Raw genomic sequence first — 17,124 nt, forward strand, 5'->3', positions numbered from 1 at the left:
TTACCATGCACTCTCTACTGCGTGGCACCTTTTTTTTTTTTTTTTTTTAAGCTCTGTGCCATCATTCCACTGTAAATCTCTCTCCGCACTTGAGTCTATTTCCTCTTGACTGCTTTAATTGTTTTTGGTTGGAAAACCTTTAAAGCAGGCTTCATCTTGTTGCACAGGAATGCATGTACATCCATTGTTTTTGTTGCCACGAGTGAATTTACATCTACTCCCTCAATGAGGAATGTGTACTGCATACCTTTAGGGTCTCCTTATAATCAGCACACGCTCAGCAAACAAGAGCAATAGCCATGAAATAAAAAAAAAAAAAGGATGAAAAGGGAGAGGAAGGAAGGTTGTGTCATGCGCTACCAGTTAGTATTTGTCCAGATCCAGGCTACATATGGTGCTGTATTTATACAGGATGGAACAAGATGAAAGGTATAACATAAGCAGTTTCCATGCTGAAGTTAATAATTGACTGTTTGGAAAACGCTGGAGGAGAAAAAGCCTGCCAAGCCGAATAAAAGCAGAGACAAGCAATTGATTCCCATTGTGTTTATGTTGTATTTACCACTGCCATGGCAGTATCGTTCACCAACTGTGTGGAAAGACTGACGGAGCAGGGTTTTTTTGGGGGGAGCCCACATCAATGTCTAATGAGGGTTTTGGGGAAAGGGAATCTGAGAGAAATGAGGCGAGTTTTAAAAAAAATGGAAGAGGGAGACGTAGAATTAGGAAAAAATGGTTGAGAGTTGGGGGTTTGAGAGGCTTTGGGCCAGAGTCGTGTAGAAAGGAAATGGAGAGAAAAACAGTAAAGCAGGGTGAACTCTGTGGCGATGAGACAGAGAGACATGGATAAGGTAAAGGAGGAGCAGGTGAGGGTGGAAGACAATAAATTGAGAGTGGAAAAGAGTGGAAAAACAAGACAAGGACAGCTGTAAAATGGTCACATCTGAAAGCTGCTGCTTCCTTCTGTCTTTTGATGGGCGCTGGTGCCAGTCCCAGCTGACGTAGGGTGAAAGGCAGTGAGGCACTCACACTTACACCTGTGGTCAATTTACCGCGTCCTATTTGCCTGATTCCTCAAATCTACATGTATCCGTTCTTCATTCTAGTCAGGGACTTGGCTCCGAGTGTTTCACAACTGATCCAGTTTGGAGTATTTCCCACTGCTAAATGTTTTGCTACCATGAAGCATGTCAGTGGGGGTCTGAAGTTCACTTATTTATGGTTTTGCGCAAATACGTGAAGAGTTATGTGTTTGTATCCGAGATATTGACTGTGAAATAGTTTTTTTATTGCAACGCTGCAGATGGTAATAGCTCTTGGGTGGGACCTTGCAGAGCCTTTAAATTCCTGGGGATGTCAATAAGAAGAGCACGCTGACAGGAACTTGGATGTAAGGTAAAGCGAGCACAGCATACTGTCACAATGTCATGATAAAAACAGCGAATTGGTTACATAAATCAGACGGCGGCGTCTGTGAACATTTGCTGTTGTTTCCTCCCGGGATTTTACGGGCGGAAAGAAAAATGTGAGAGGAGGGTTGATTTAGAGTTCATGTTCCACGAGTTGAAGAAGGGGAGAGACAGGCCATTGCTTTTACAATTATTTACACAGGTTGGTGCTATGTAGTAGATTATATATTCATAAGTGTAATTCAAGCAGTGTGCGCAGTCTACAGTTGTAACAGTATATTTGTGCCATTCCCTTTAGGAACTTGCAATGTATGCTCTCGCTTTTTGATACATTGCATTTCTTCAGACAATAACCCACAAAAATCCAAATCAATGCACGTCACATCAGTCTGACATGTATCTAAATTGAAGGGGATGTGTTTTTAAGTTAAATGCTACATTTAACTGCCTCTGCTAGTAGTAGAATGAATGCAGTCTGGCCAAGTAGATAATAAAGTTGTTTATTGGGCGAGTGCTATAAGGAAATATAATAAATATGAACACCTCAAAACATCAACGTGAGCTCTTAAAGTGACACGCTTCAGAAGAAGCTGAAAAATGGCTTCTCAAAACACTGGCAGCAGAAAACACATAAAAAACAACATAAAAAGAACTTCCAATACTTGTAAATTGGCAACTGCTACTTTTAGCTGTTTTTGTTCATCAACCTAGTCACAGAACATCATTAAAAAAAAAAAAAGGTTGAACCTTTTTCCCCACCCTGATTTGGTATGCATTTTGAATTGTGGTCTAAGCACAAACTTTACTCAGAGGCAATGTTTTTTGTTCCTCTATGTCAAACTTAATCCATGTGATCAATGTAAACCTAGGGTTAGTTGATATGGATTATATGGACAAAAAAAAAAATCACATACCCGTTGATATATATATATATATATATATATATGTGTATATATATATATGTATATGTGTGTGTATATGTGTGTATATATATATATATGTGTGTGTGTGTATATATATATATATATATATATATATATATATATATATATGTATATATATATATATATATATGTGTGTATTTATTTTTTTTGCTGAAAAGCGATATACCTTTTTAAATCCTGGTATCTTAAGCTGAAGTAGATGTGTCTGGTGTTTTACGATGGTGGGATTTGTCCTGGTGCTCCTGACGCCAGTCCGACTGTCACACACAGGCGAGTTGCTAATATTGTGTGAAAGAGAGCGTGTAGTAAAAAGGTGCTGAGTGAATCTATGTGCAGTGAAGCAACGAAGCAATCCCCTACATTAGCGATCTTTTAATGACATTATGAGCTTAGGTGCAAAAATCTTTTTGGTGCGTTACAAAACTGGTGAGACAAATTAGACCATGGCCTGCTGCCACTGTCTCTGTTATTAATGGGAAACGCTGCGAGCAGATAAATATGCTGACATCAGCCTTTAGCCTGTAGCATTTCAAGATTTAATGAGCCACTGTTGCGCAATTAAAACAGTCGGCCTTGCATCTTTTTCATTTGGGGCACGATGCTGACACCACACAGATGCAACGCACAATGCATAATACGACCTTTTGTAGCGATGCCCGCTTTCATCCTGTGGAGAGTTGTGGGAAACTGGAATGTTTCCCTGCTCTTATTGGACGAGAGGTGAACACAGTCACACCTGTGGGCAATTTACTGTCACCAGTCAACCTACGTGTCTCTGGAAAGTAGGGGAGAAATGGAGCATGTGGAGGAAATCCACAGACGCGGGGAGAACAGGAAAATGCCTAATGAAAAGGTTACGGCCCGCTGAAAACACTTGATTCATTACAATTTTTAAACTGACACAGAGCAACACAACGTTTTCGAGGCCATAGAGCTAGCATATGTTCCTGTCTGCTAATCTGCAGCTTTTACAGTAAGATGATTAGAGGTTTGATAACCCTCCATGTATAGATAAAAAAATGCATAAAACTGATCTCTAACCCTTTTCAAAATAAAAAAAAACCCTGTCTCAATTAAAATTAAATCTCAGCACATAATTGTTTTATCCTCAAAAGAGCTGAATATAGACCTCCACGATGCTGGGGTATACAGCAGCTTTGTGCCTAATGAGACACACATGAAACTGTGTTTGCCTCCTTCCAAATCCACATAAAGCTATTTTAGACGGAATATACACAACAACCTCATCATCCAGCCGTCTTCCAGTGTATGTCAGTGATGTTCACTTGACCTCAACGCTGTCACTAAGATCCACTGAGTCAGAGGAACCACCTGGCCGTTGGCTCAGGGGACAGCTGGCTGTGCCACGGACAATGGAGGTCGAGCGGTGTCTGACCCGTCTGTGCTGTCCGGGGTAGAGCTTGTCTAGCTTTTGCTGTTGACATGTCCCCCGTGTCTTTTCGTCTGTGTCTGCAAGGTTGACTGAGGTACTGGTGGTGATGCAGTCTAAAGCTGGCTAACGTTTTTTGTAGACAGTCAAACGGCCTCGCAGCAAATAAGGACTGGAGGAGTGTATTTTTTTGTTTTAAAAATGTTTTCAGCATTAAGCAATAGATTTTGGAAATATTCATTCACGGTGTTGATAGATTTTAGATTATAATCATAACACACATCATTTAATGTCTGTGGCCTAAGGTATCTTGCATCATATCTGCAGCAGACTGCGTGTTGATGCAGCTGGTTGCAATTCACTTGACATAAATATAGTCTGACTGTTTTTTTCCCCTTTCCTTTTCAGTGTTGGTGTGGTGATGTTTTGAGTTAATATAGATTTACTTGCGTACATATTTGTTTGACACAAATATACACCTGTTTTTCTTTGTCACCAAGACTTGCATGACATGTTTGATGTAGAGGTTACCTGGATGTGTTCAAAGAGTCAAAGTCACTTCTGAGGCTTAACATTGAACATGTCCATCCATCTTCTAGCGCTTTATCCTTCCACATGAGGGTCACGACCCAGGTCTTCTTGCTGCAAAGGCAAGAGTGCTAACCACTACACCAACCCTGTGGCCCCAAAGAACATGTCCTGTTTGTTTAATGTGTTCTACAACAAAGGCTTTCGTTTAAGATTCATCCTCAAGATATGACTCAAAAAGTTAGGTGGATATCAAGGGATTCATCGCATTAAAGATTCCCTGTCCTGTATTACTCGGTAGCCTGGGTATTTAGTTCAACCACACACCACAGTTTGGTGGCTTTGGAATCCAGTGGCAACACATCAGCTTCACACACCACAGTTATAATCTTCTAGTCAAAAACAGTTAGATTTTATCGTTCGGGAGCACATTTCGCCGTTGTGCATTTCATGTCTTGGACCCATCACCACACACACACACACACACACACACACAGAAGTTACTTTTAAGAGTGTGGCTGTTGGATTGATGAGGCCGACTTTCTATTCTGCCCCGTCAGAGGATGTCTCAAACCAAACTGCCTCTGTAACCACCCTGCTGTGTAAATGATAGCCATGCATCATAAAGTGAGAACGCGTGACTTGACGACCAGATGATGGGGTGTCACTGAGGTCCTGCATAATAAAATTACTGCTTGATGAGTTTCCATTAGGTTTTATGAGGTATTTATATATGTGTGCGTATATATGTGTGTAAGATGGAGTCTTCGTCGGATTGATTCAGGGAAGGTTAACCATCTGGCTATAAACCTCTAGTCTTACCCGCTAATGGAATTTGGTTCCATGATTCCCCCCTTGGTGTGTGTGTGTGTGTGTGTGTGTGTGTGTATGAGTGAGAGAGTGTGTTTCGCCCCAGTACAAGCTACACTAATAAACCTAATGGCTACAAAGTCAGAGGTGGGCTTTTGGCCTATTAAAAGGATGGAGCACTTCAGGGCTACAGCGACAGTTATGACATGGGGACCATTGTGATATAACACAGTAAAGTGTCTAATGACATTTAAACCCCTCCCTGTGCACTGCACTGTAGCATAAATAGAATGCAATAATCCAGTCCACCATTCAATCCAATGTAATGCTTTAAAACGTGAACTTGTAAAACACAGGCGGCGGCGGCAGCAGCAGTGGTAAATGTCATTCTGGCCTTAGGGCTGGAAATGCGGTGGATGTGTGCAGCAGCACTACTTAATGAAGACATTCATTAACTGCAATTAACGCTAGATATTAACCGGTTTGATTTATCTCTGTGTTGTGATTGGAGGTGGTTGAGTTGCTGCGTGTTTTATTGATTGTGTACCCACACACTACCAGGAAACAGGGAGTGTGTGCATCCATTTTACCTACAACCAGAGTCTTTTAGTATCATCCCAATTCTCATTGGATATGGTATGTATTATTTGCTCACATTATGCTGTTTTTGAAGTCATTGTACAAGAAAGCAACCTAACCCTAACCAAATAAAGGACTATCTTATCTCCATCCATATAAATATTTCAGTACATTTAAGTGAAATGTTGTTGGTCAGTTACAGCCAAACTATAAGCACTTAATTAAGTTAATTTACCTTGGATGAAGTATCATAGTTTGTGCTTTGATGTAAACCTGATTAGAGAATTATCAACTGAAACTTCAGACCATTTCTATGTATTCATTTATTATATTATTTATATATTATTATAAATACGAAATACATTTTTCTACTCATACACCTGTGAATGATTTCAGTGCTGCCTTGAAAAAAGTAGGTCTGCCTTTTAGTTTTTGCTCACTTCACAAGTAGGTAGGGTCACAACTTGGCAGTTTCATTTTTACTTGCCATAAGCCAAAATGTCTCTGAACTGCTGATCTAGCTTCTCCAGTATTTTAACGTTCCCATATCTATTTTCTCCCAAGTTACTAAATCCAAGTATTTGCTGTGTTATGATCCAACAGGTATAATTCATCATGTCGTCTGCTGATGCAGAGCAGTGAGGAGTCAAACCGACTGTTTTGGACTGAATGTTGTGTTGCAGGTCAATTTTAAGTGAAGGCAATTAGACAAGATCAGACACCTTGGGAATGTTTGAGAGCTGCGATCAAACAGGAGTTATCTGGAGTTATTATGTGGAGAAAACATGTTCGTCGCTGCAGCCCGTCTCAGCAGGCACAACGACGACAAACCTAAACATCAGTGTAGCCTAATGCTTGCTTGTTGGGGCTCGTGCAGCGCTCCTTTAATAAAGAGGTTGCTGGCATTTTGTGCTCACTTGACTCTTCCTGCGAGTGATGCTTTCCTCATTTGACTTAATCAGTGACTCTTGTTTTCAGTGGTCGGGATGGGGGGGTGGGATGTTATTGTGTGCAGACACGTGGTAGTTTAAAAATATTACTGTGCTGCCGCTGCTTCTTACAAGACAATTTGATGTTAGGAGGGTAAAAATAGCTCATCTCTCTGAGGATGTGCCTATTTTTTTATTTTTTTTAAGCACACTGTCCTGTGTTTGAATAATGTTTCATTCTGCTCAGCTCCTGCAGAACAGGATGAGGACGTATCAGATGTATCAGTGAGTTTGGCACATTGTTCACTTCTCGCTAGGGAGTCATTTTGAGTAAAGACAAGAAAGAAATGTCAGAAAAACACAGAAGGGATAAATGTAGCGGCGTGGATAAAGATTTCCTGGCTAGTTGAGTGTTCCTCTTCAGCGGAGACTTGGATGGAGCCAGTGCTAACCATTCATAATGGGATGTAATAGAATTCCCTTTGTTATTATGGCCGGGTCTGTCCTGTCTGCACAGTATCTCTTGTGTCCCGACCCTACGTCTCGCTCTCCTGCTCCTGTTTCTAATGGCCTCCTCTCGTGACGACTGCAGAGTACAAGCACTGTCACCTTTGCTTAGTTTCACCGCCTTTCAAAATGCTGCTGTCGGGTCAAGTCAAAGGCTGTGGAACTCAATTTTGAACATCAATCCAATTGTAGTGGCGGTTATGACTAGATAACTGTCTTATCCGGGCAGCTCTTACGTAAGACATCTTCCTCGTTGTGGCAATTACTTTGCTAATAGCCCTTCAAAGACCCTTTGTATCCATCAGTGTTTAGTTAATCGTTGGTAATATTCCAGATGACACCAGTGAATAGAGGCAGTTTTGTCTCTGCGTGTTGTTTTATGAGAGTTTTGTCCTCGTGCTGCTGAAAACCTCCAGCAGTTCCACAAGTCATTATCATTTGAGGGCTATTCTTATAAGTCTTCCTCGGCAGAGCATGTTTTTTTGGAGGGATTTCTTACACGTTGGCACAAGTAATGCTTTGTTTTCAAATATAGCAGCAAATGTACTGGAGCAACATAGATTATGTCAACAGGATTAAAGAGCACAGCCACAAGTTGCATCTTGCCTTCTCTGATGCACTGATTTGCATTCGAATGAAACGCGACATGGCCGTAACTCGTAGAATTCTAAAGAGTAAGGAAACCTATCGGTGATGTCATTGGAACGATATTTTTCCACATTGCTGAAAGACTTACAGGAGTGCAGATTACATCAGAACCCACACAGCAGATGGAACTTTCAGACGCTGCTATTAAAGGGGTTTAAAGGTTGCAGTTATCGACAGATAGTCCCCTGTATTTACCGTCTAACTACTAGCTGTTATACTCTACTTACATAAGCACAGCCTTTGCCAACTCAGCAGTCAGTCTGACAGGCCTTTAAAGCAACGGGAAGGTATGTAGATTTATGCAAATGTATTTGCCATTGGGTTTTGCGGTGGTGAAACCGTGGTAACGGGAAGAGGAATGAGGTTAAAGAGAGCCATGGGCCCCGGGAGGAAGTTCCTTACTCACAATGCCCTCTGGTGTTTGTTTACACACTGCGGTGAGCTGTGGGTTGTGCGAGGTAAAGTCAGCCATCTCTTAAGCCTCTTCTGCAAAGCCTTCCCGGGGCACTGTCTGGTATCGTGTTGTTGAAATGCAGGCGTTCAGAGGCTCTTTTCCATGTCTGATAGCAACACTGATATAACGTTGAGCATCTACAAGTCTCATATTGAAATTAAACACTCGTCTGTTTGCTTTCTTTCTTCTGTTATCATAGGTCCACATATCATCACATGATCACTTCAGCGTGGCAGACGCGCAGCCCTCACCCATGTTCTGGTCACATGGTGTTAATGGGACATGTCTAAATTTCCTAAATAAATAATCCCATTTACCTAGATGTTTAATATTTAAACATTTGTAATCACTAATTATTGTGTCATTTGTACATGCTTATTGGGAAAGCACCATTTAGACGTTAATTCTGCCATATTCTTCTATAGGCACTATCTGGTCGACTGATACAGAGGAATGCAGTGACCCATTCCTGAATCAGTCAGGAGTTCTGACCTTTCACCTTCAGTGTCAAGGGCCATGAGTGTCACTGAGTGCGAGGTAGTGATAAGCTTCTTCTTGGAATAGCAGTAGTACGTGTTGTTCACTCTCGTCAAAGCAGGTGGTTTCTGTTCAGCGCGTTGTCACAGTATCAGTACTCATGCACTCACCAGTATGATTGAACTGCAGTTCGTGTCCTGACCCTGTTCATGTGTTTGACTCGGAGATGAGAGACGGACGGATCAGAAAAAGTCATCTGGAACATTAACACATGCACACATGTCACGGCAAACAATAGAGCATCCATCTCCAAATGCCATTTAATCCAGCCAACATATGCACACGGGGACAATAATTAAGGGTGTGGACCAAAGGCATGGCCCCGGCCCTCAGCTTTGATTTTATGAGATAAAAACTAACTGGCTGCCAGATTGCCATTCTTCAGTCCTAATCAAAAGATTAAGGTCATAGGGCACAGGCCTTGAAAGTGGCTCGATCATGTTTAGAAAACAAACAAGCTGATGTCATTGGTGGTTGTCATATTTGGACAAATCACACTCCCCCCCCATGAACTCATTAGGTTCACATATACATCAAGGGCATTTTTATTTATAAATCAATCACACCTTCTCAGACACATTTTCAGCCACAGCACTGCTTTAGGCATGAAGAGGCGTCCACTGAACCTACAAGGGTGGTGACGATGAGCGGAGGAGACAGGAGGGAAGCGTCACTTTGTTGGACAGGATGTGTGATAACAGCAAGACACACGTCTGTGTGTTAGTGTCTGCAGCACTAACTATAAATAAACCTCTGTCCCCCCCTCTTTCCTTCTCTCCCCCTCTAAGGATATTGACAGACTGATCAATATGTAGACGGGAGAGATTTAGAGAGGTCTTCAATTTCCACTCAATAGACATTAGCAGCAGTTGTTATATTAAAGAGTCCCAGCTGACCTCTGCTTTAAATGACTTACAAGTGTAACATGCTGTGGCGTTTGTGGGAATTTGAATTAATTCATTAACGATTCCCTGTCTACTTCTCTCCGTTTCATCCAGATTGTCTGATTGATTTCTGGTGGGGGAACATGCGAGGAGATGAAGTTCAGTTCAGGTTTAGGAGAATAGTGTTTTGTAATGTGTTTGCAATGAAGAATAACAGGTATTAAAATGTCAGCAGCATAATTTAAATATCTTTATTTATTTATTTGTATCTTTACTTTCATGTATCTGTTTGACATCTAATCCAGGCTCAAGAACCTTTTGTATTTAATATTGTTTTATTTAAAATTGCACTGCAGACATAATGTAGTTTGGCGTGACAGACCATTAGTGTGGTACAGTGCTGTGTTTCTTTAAGACATTCAACTCTGTTTGACAAGTTCTCATGTGATCTGATGCTTCACATTCATACAGTACAGTGCTACTAAAACCACACGCACTGTAGGTGTGTCCCCGGTTGACAGCGAGTCCTGTGTATTTTGGGCTGTTGACAGGAGGCAAATGATGGAAAACCACTCAAATTTCACCCTGTAAATGTTTTAAAGGTTGTTGTTGATACACCCAAGAAAAACCCCCCAAAAAAATGCCCTTTTCATGCGTCATCCATTAACTTTCTCACCAGTCACTCAGTCTCTCGCATCAAGCTTAAATTAGCCCAGCGCTGTTATCGCACGCAGGGACGTGCATACACGTATTTACATTCACGTGCTCATGAGAAAACATGCCTTGCACAACACGCACACCTACAGTACAGTACACGGGCGCACACAACAGAGTGTGTGTCAGGAGGTGAGGCACTCTCTCTCTCTCTCTCTCTCTCTCTCTCTCTCTCTCTCTCTCTCTCTCTCTCTCTCTCTCTCTCTCGCTCGTTCCCTCAGAGCGGGTGCCATGTCTTGTCAGATGGGGTTAGCTCCACGACAGCTGATGCACCATTCAAGCCTTTGAAGCCCTTTTAGGGGCCCTTGGTTTAACACATGCTTGGGTTGCCAGGTTCTGCCATCCCTCTCATTAACGCTGCTTGGGTGCCCGCTTAACTTGTTCCTCTCTGTTTCTTTGGTCAGCTTGCTTGGCTTTGACTGAGCGCTGGGTAACCAGGCAAAGGGAGTATGAACACACACACACACACACACACACACACACACACACACACACACACACACACACACACACGCGCACGTACAGTGCCGTATATGCAGGGACAGTGAAGTGCAAGTAGGGTTTAAGTTACAGATGCAAATGTAGGCCTGCGTTGGACCTAAATAGAGCATAGACATATTACACAACAACTAATCTACATAAAACATGCATAATTCATCTGCTCCTCTTTTGAATTGGAGGATATGAACATCATTAAGTTATGATACTTTTTTAAAATCTGTTCCGGACATTGATTAACCTTAAGATTGCAATGTTATTTTTAATTAAGTTATTTACAAGGCAGGCAGGGTCACTTTATTATTAGCATTTCAGTTGTTAAAACATTCTGAAATGATTGAATACACATCACACTATACTCTCCTGGTACTGACCTCTACTTGGCAAGGTGTACTGTAGAAATTGAGCAGAAGGAAGTCTCTAACTTTTTGCAGCACTGTGGTTTAGCGTTGTAAGGCACACCAGCCGATTCCACTTTAAAACAACATAGAATTCTGTATATGTCATGACACTTTTTGCCAAATGGCACAAAGTAGGAAAACCAGGAACTCCCTGCCCACTTGCCGTGTGCAGTATGGTTTGCAAAGACAGTTGTTTGTCACGCAAACTCTGCAATAACCCGCACACATAAAAGGCTTGTTGAGTGTTTCTCTGTTAGCATCACAAGCCAAGGATATTCTCCATTGATATTTCATTATCTCGCCCCGTCAGCAATTCCCTCTGCCACAGTTCTTTAAGGAAACGTGACACTTTGGAAATTCTCTCTCGGAGTGAGGTTTGAGCTTCTCAACCGTTGCCCACACCACAGAACTTTGCCTGCATCACAGTGTCACTGTCAGAATGTGGTTTTGTTAAAGCTGCTTGTTCGGCAAAACACTCAAGAGCATTTGAACTTCATCCGAGAGCATTTATCATTTATCCCTTTACATCATCCGTTTAGAATGTGTCTGCTGGAGATGAAGTTTTTAAGCTGCTTGTGTCAAGTTAACATGAATAGGCTGAAGTCGATCAAAATTGTGTTTTTTTTGGTCAAAATAACATTTCTTGAAATGTTTCAGTTGTAAACCTGATGCTGTTTTTGGGGAACAGTGTGTGTGGAGTTGTTTGGACTGATAAAATGATCTGGACTGGAACAATTATGTGAACAAATGTATTCATTTATCTGGTTTTGTAAATTGGCAAAACAAACACACACACACACACACACACACAAGGAAAGCGTTACGCTGGGATGTGGGGAATCGTGATGGGCGTCTTGACATTTTTGTCGATTAAACAAGTAATTGACTATTCATCGAAAGTAATCAGTAGATTAAATGATAATAAAGTAATTGAAACAAACACATGTCGAAGCCTTAACAGCAATCTGCTGACCTGACTTGCATTCAATTCTGAGTCGAGGCAGTGGGGCCTCTTTTCTGTTTCTCTTTCCCTCTCTTTTTTTTCCTCCAGTTTTAAGCCAGGGCCTCATTCAGATTCTTCATCTTGGTGTGGATTCAGTCTGTTCTCTATTGAGTTTCCGATGTTGCCAGTTAATGCAGATGTTATTGTATGATAAATTGGACTTTCCTTAGCAAGTGAGATCACATTTCTTGGAATTTACTGTACTTTTATTTGGGTGTGATGGCGCACAGAAAGGAGAGAGAGACTTGTTTTGACTGTTTCTGCTCTTTCTTCAACATCTTGAGGTAATTGACCCAACCTCCTGCCTTATACACACACACACATTTTTTTTTAATTCTTTCTCTCTTTCACAAACACTTGCTCCCTCCCTCCTTCCCTCCTTTCCTCTTACATGCAATCCACAGGCACTCCCTCTTGTACAAATGCTGCATATACACACTCAGTCATACTCAGTACACACTTACACACATCGCCGAGAGAATATCCATGTCTCTCTGTGCTAAAACACGGCGACGCAGCTGTGAATGGGAGATGAAAGCCATGGGAATAATAAAAACAGAGTGATTTCAGTGCACTGCAGGCTTCCAAACATCCAAGAGATCTCAATTTAAAACATTAGGGGATTCCAAAGCATCGTCCTTGTTAACTTTACTCTTTTACCAAAGCTGTTTTCATGTAGCAAAGGCCTTGGAGGAACAGTGTGGAGGCTAGTTTCTGCTGTAATTGAAATTCCTACCTATCCGCTAAATGCCTAGTGTGTATGTGCACATGCAGGGTCTAATAATTAGCCACACTCCTTGGTTCATCCCGTCACCAGCATGCCTTGCTTTATGGTTGCTCCATAAACAGTGGCCTGACCTCCACCCACTGCCCCTCACTGGGAGTTGAGGTGTATATGGAGGGCGTGACAAAGGAAACAAATGTGGAGATGTTTTGTAAAAAAAAAAAAAGGTAAATCATGTTGCAAATGGACCTAAAGTTTTTAAAATGTTAAAGTATACGATCAAACAGTTTAAAACACAGTTGTTATCCAGCCTATGATGGACAGATGGAGTTCTCCCGCAAGACAAAGAACCAGATGAGGTCACCTTTAAAATGATCACACACAGGCTTTTTTGGGAGTATCTGGAGATTCTTAGCTTTATATAGTAGCAGCGATGAGGTCATGTGACGCGTTGCCAACAAGAAAATTTGACTAGGGGTGGCGAGTCTCGCCAAAAAAAAAGACTGCGCTGCATTCAAAAGCATAAATGAAAGACAATAGACGAAACAGTTAAAAGTAGAGGGATGGAGGGGAAATGGAGGGAATCGCATGAGTGGGGCAGAGTTAAGGAGGGAGTGGCCGCTGGAAGTGGGTCACAGTGGCACTGATGTGATGCAAAGTGACGTGCAGAGCGGGGGATAGACTCGCGCCGTTGTTTCGCGTCACCTTTTGTCCACAAAATGCTCTCACATAAATATTAATCAGCCCAATCCGTTGAGTAAACAACACTTAACTGCTTAGTTGGACTTTGGTGTAACTTTTCTGCTGCCTCACAGCACAAGCTCACACTAAAACCCTCCTCCGTCGTACTTGTTTGTGTATTGAGTTTTGCAGGGTGCACACATTTTTAGTTATGATTTGTAGCTTTCCCTCCAGTTTCATGGGTGTGCAGTGAGGAGACGATGTGAAGCCAAAGTAGTTAAGGGGATATGAGGATGGAGCAGCAGCGGCGGAGGAGGAGGGAACAGTTCAATAGTCTGACCTCTCTCCCACCAGAGTCGGTTGTTAAAGAGCAGGTGACAGACTGGCTTCACCCTGCTGATTCCTGCGGCTCTGTACAGTGTGTGTGTGTGTGTGTGTGTGTGTGGGAGGTGTTGAGGCGTTTGGTGCTCGTCATGTGTTCCTGTGAATATTCCCACAGCAGTTCTGCACATATTTAATCAGGATTACTTAACCTTGTCATGTGTAATGCAGAAGTGTTGCGCTTGGAGATTTAACATAAACCTCCCCCCCCCCCCCCATATCACATCAAAGGCTTATAGATTGGGAGTGGATTGAGCGAGTGTATGGTGCTGTTTGTTAAAATGCAGTGTGCTCATGGCTGTGGGGTTTCCACACTTCACACCAGACAGGGTATTTTCTGTGCCAGCGTAGAGCAATAAATCATTTTCACATCGAAAAACACAAGGCGGAACACCTCAATTAGCAAATTGCAACGGCTGCAATTTAATAGTTACATTTTTATTGTTCTACGTTCTATGCCAAAAGTGCGATATATAAATCATTGATCTCTTAGAGTTCTCTGTAAACACAGTCAATGTGAAACTGAAGCTTAACTTAAAAAGTTAAACCGCAAATGTAACCACAATCTCAATATAAAACCCCAATCATTCAGTCTGTGCTACTGTATTGTTATTTCGACCCTTAAAGAGATAAGAATAACCCTGACTCACTCAGATGACTTTTAGATTTAACGGATTACTGACGGAGAAATCTCCATCATGGTAACTCATCTTAATGCACGCGACCACCTGGGAGTAAAAGAAACCGCAGCAGCATTAATTTTCCGTCCTTCCCCTCTTTCTGATGCTTCTCCCTTTGCTGTGATGGCTGAAGGCTGAAGAACCTTCATCCTAATCGGCTTGAGATCTTGGCCGCAGGTCAGGGCAACAGATGAATCCAGATTAGAGTGTCACAGGGTAGGAAGAGAGGATTAGTAGTCCCGGCTGCAGCAGCAATAGCAGTCTTAACTGTTGGTTAACCAGCAAACCATACAGCACTGTCTGCTCTGGCTGAACATAAATGGGTCTTCAGGCCCTGCCGAGTTAACATTCACTCATGTTTATTATTATCATGTTATTTTCTAAGCCATTAATGGGGATAAATCAGGTGTAAGCAAGTGGGAAAACAGATTTTTCCCAGCATGCCTTCATGAAAACAAACAATTACGTTCTCCTCATCCACTACAATATGATTTATCTAAGGCTGGGGTATTTCAATGTATAAACTTCAAACTTTGGACTTTTTAAAGATGATAAATCATTGTGACCTAATTAACAATACACTGTAAATGCATATATATCATAAATGAAAGGCAGGTTACTGTCAAATGCTGCGTGTAAACACGTAAATGTTCATCTACAGTGGGATTGAAGTGATCAAAGACTTTTGTACCTCACCGCGTGTGCATGCGCGTCTGATGTTGATTTTTGAGAATAGTGCATAGTGCCCTCTGGTTGCACGGTGCCGAAAAACTAGGTCATAAAACCTCTTTGAGTAAAACTAAGGTTACTGACTCATACTTCTGCAACAATTTGTGATTTGATGTGTGTGTGTTTGTAGCCTGCAGTGGTGAATTCTCTGCTGCATCTGGCTCAACCTGTCAATTTCTGCAGCAGCAGCCTCCCCATCGGCTCTGTTCTATCTCCACATCACTGTCTCCGTTTCTCCGTTCCTGTTAGAAAAAAATGAAACAAAGTTGCAGAGCATAGCTGCTTTGATCTCGGTGTAAATTAAATATTTTAGATAACAGGCTCTGTGCAGCCCCCCCACTCCTCTCACAGTTCCTGTCCCTGGTTTGAACTCACTGAGGTTGATTCATGTTACGGCAGAATGCTGTGTTGTTATCAGGGTCCTGTGGATTCGGTGAGGCCGATTAGGTCGTAGTTAACACTGTTTGCCAGATTGTCAGCTTCTCAAGTAACATGCAGGCATGCAGGAAAAGTGTGAACCAAAAAAGGGACATGAGTAAAGGTCAAAAGTTAGGTCAAGCACTGCTAATCTGGGTGGTAAGGCTCAGTGCTTGACCTTTAACATTAGGGTAAAACTATTTTTTTTTTTTTTTTTAGCACATGGAGTTAATTATCACAAGGTGTTAAACACTTAACACTTTTGAGTTTCTCTAAAAGAATGCTGAATATTTGCTGCATTCAGTTTTTAAATATAAGTAGATTTGTTGCTTTTATATAGATGTTTTTGCTGTTGCTGTGTCAGTGGCACGTTGCTCTGTGGATGCTACATATTAAATACTGAAAAGTGATATGATTCTGGAAACAGTGACAATGCTTCCACACTCCAGAATTAGAACTAGTTCTATTTACACACAAACCAGATAGAGAATCAGACCTCAGCATTTAACTCTAATAATACCTCATCCTTATTATGCACCAGTAGTGAAAACACTGCTTTCAGGAAGCAAAGGAGGACTGGGTAACTTGCTTGGGTCTGGTCAGGGATTTGAACCTTTTCCTCTGGGCCTTGAGCTGCCCAACACTGTGTAAAACCCTTAATTTATTTGATGTGTGAAAATCATCTTGCTGGCTGCACGTACTGCAGATGGGGTCCACATTAATGCGGCTCACTGGTTGCATGATGCCCATTTTTGGCCCAACAGTGTTTTGTTCACTCTTAGTCATCATTGACTTGTGCTAGTTCTAACATAAGATGTTAAACCAGTGACTGTACAAGTTGTTACGTGATCAACAAATGTGACTATTCTCTGTTTTTTTTTTGCTATAATAACAAAGAAGTCATTCAAACAGATTCATTTTGGTTTATGGACTAAACGAGACATTCAGGAACATCACCATGTCGAGGTTTTTCTCAACATTTTCTGACATCATATGGACCAAACAAGTACTCGAAAATAATCCGATTAATAGATTATGAAAGGACAGGACATCATGTCACTTATTGGGACTATGATGTACCATTGTACTGTGTATTTACATGTGTTATATTTCTGACCAATCTATATTTATGTAGTCATGTATGCTGTAAAAACTGTGGTGAGGCCTCATGATTGACAGCAGAGACTGACTCATGATTTGTCAGCCGTGTACCTGCGGGACCCTGACACCGTGGCCCGCTTCGCTTTGCTGACACGAATTAAAATTGCGTTTATTTT

General features: G+C 41.7%; 1 protein-coding gene across 4 annotated transcripts in view; it reads left to right on the forward strand.

Annotated features, from left to right (window-relative positions):
* Window positions 1-17,124, forward strand: part of ccdc85cb (coiled-coil domain containing 85C, b) — a 42,345-nt gene that overhangs the window by 11,715 nt on the left and 13,506 nt on the right. The gene's annotated exons all lie outside the window — the stretch shown is intronic.

Source organism: Solea solea, chromosome 17 (assembly GCF_958295425.1).
Source record: "Solea solea chromosome 17, fSolSol10.1, whole genome shotgun sequence".
NCBI lineage: Eukaryota > Metazoa > Chordata > Actinopteri > Pleuronectiformes > Soleidae > Solea > Solea solea.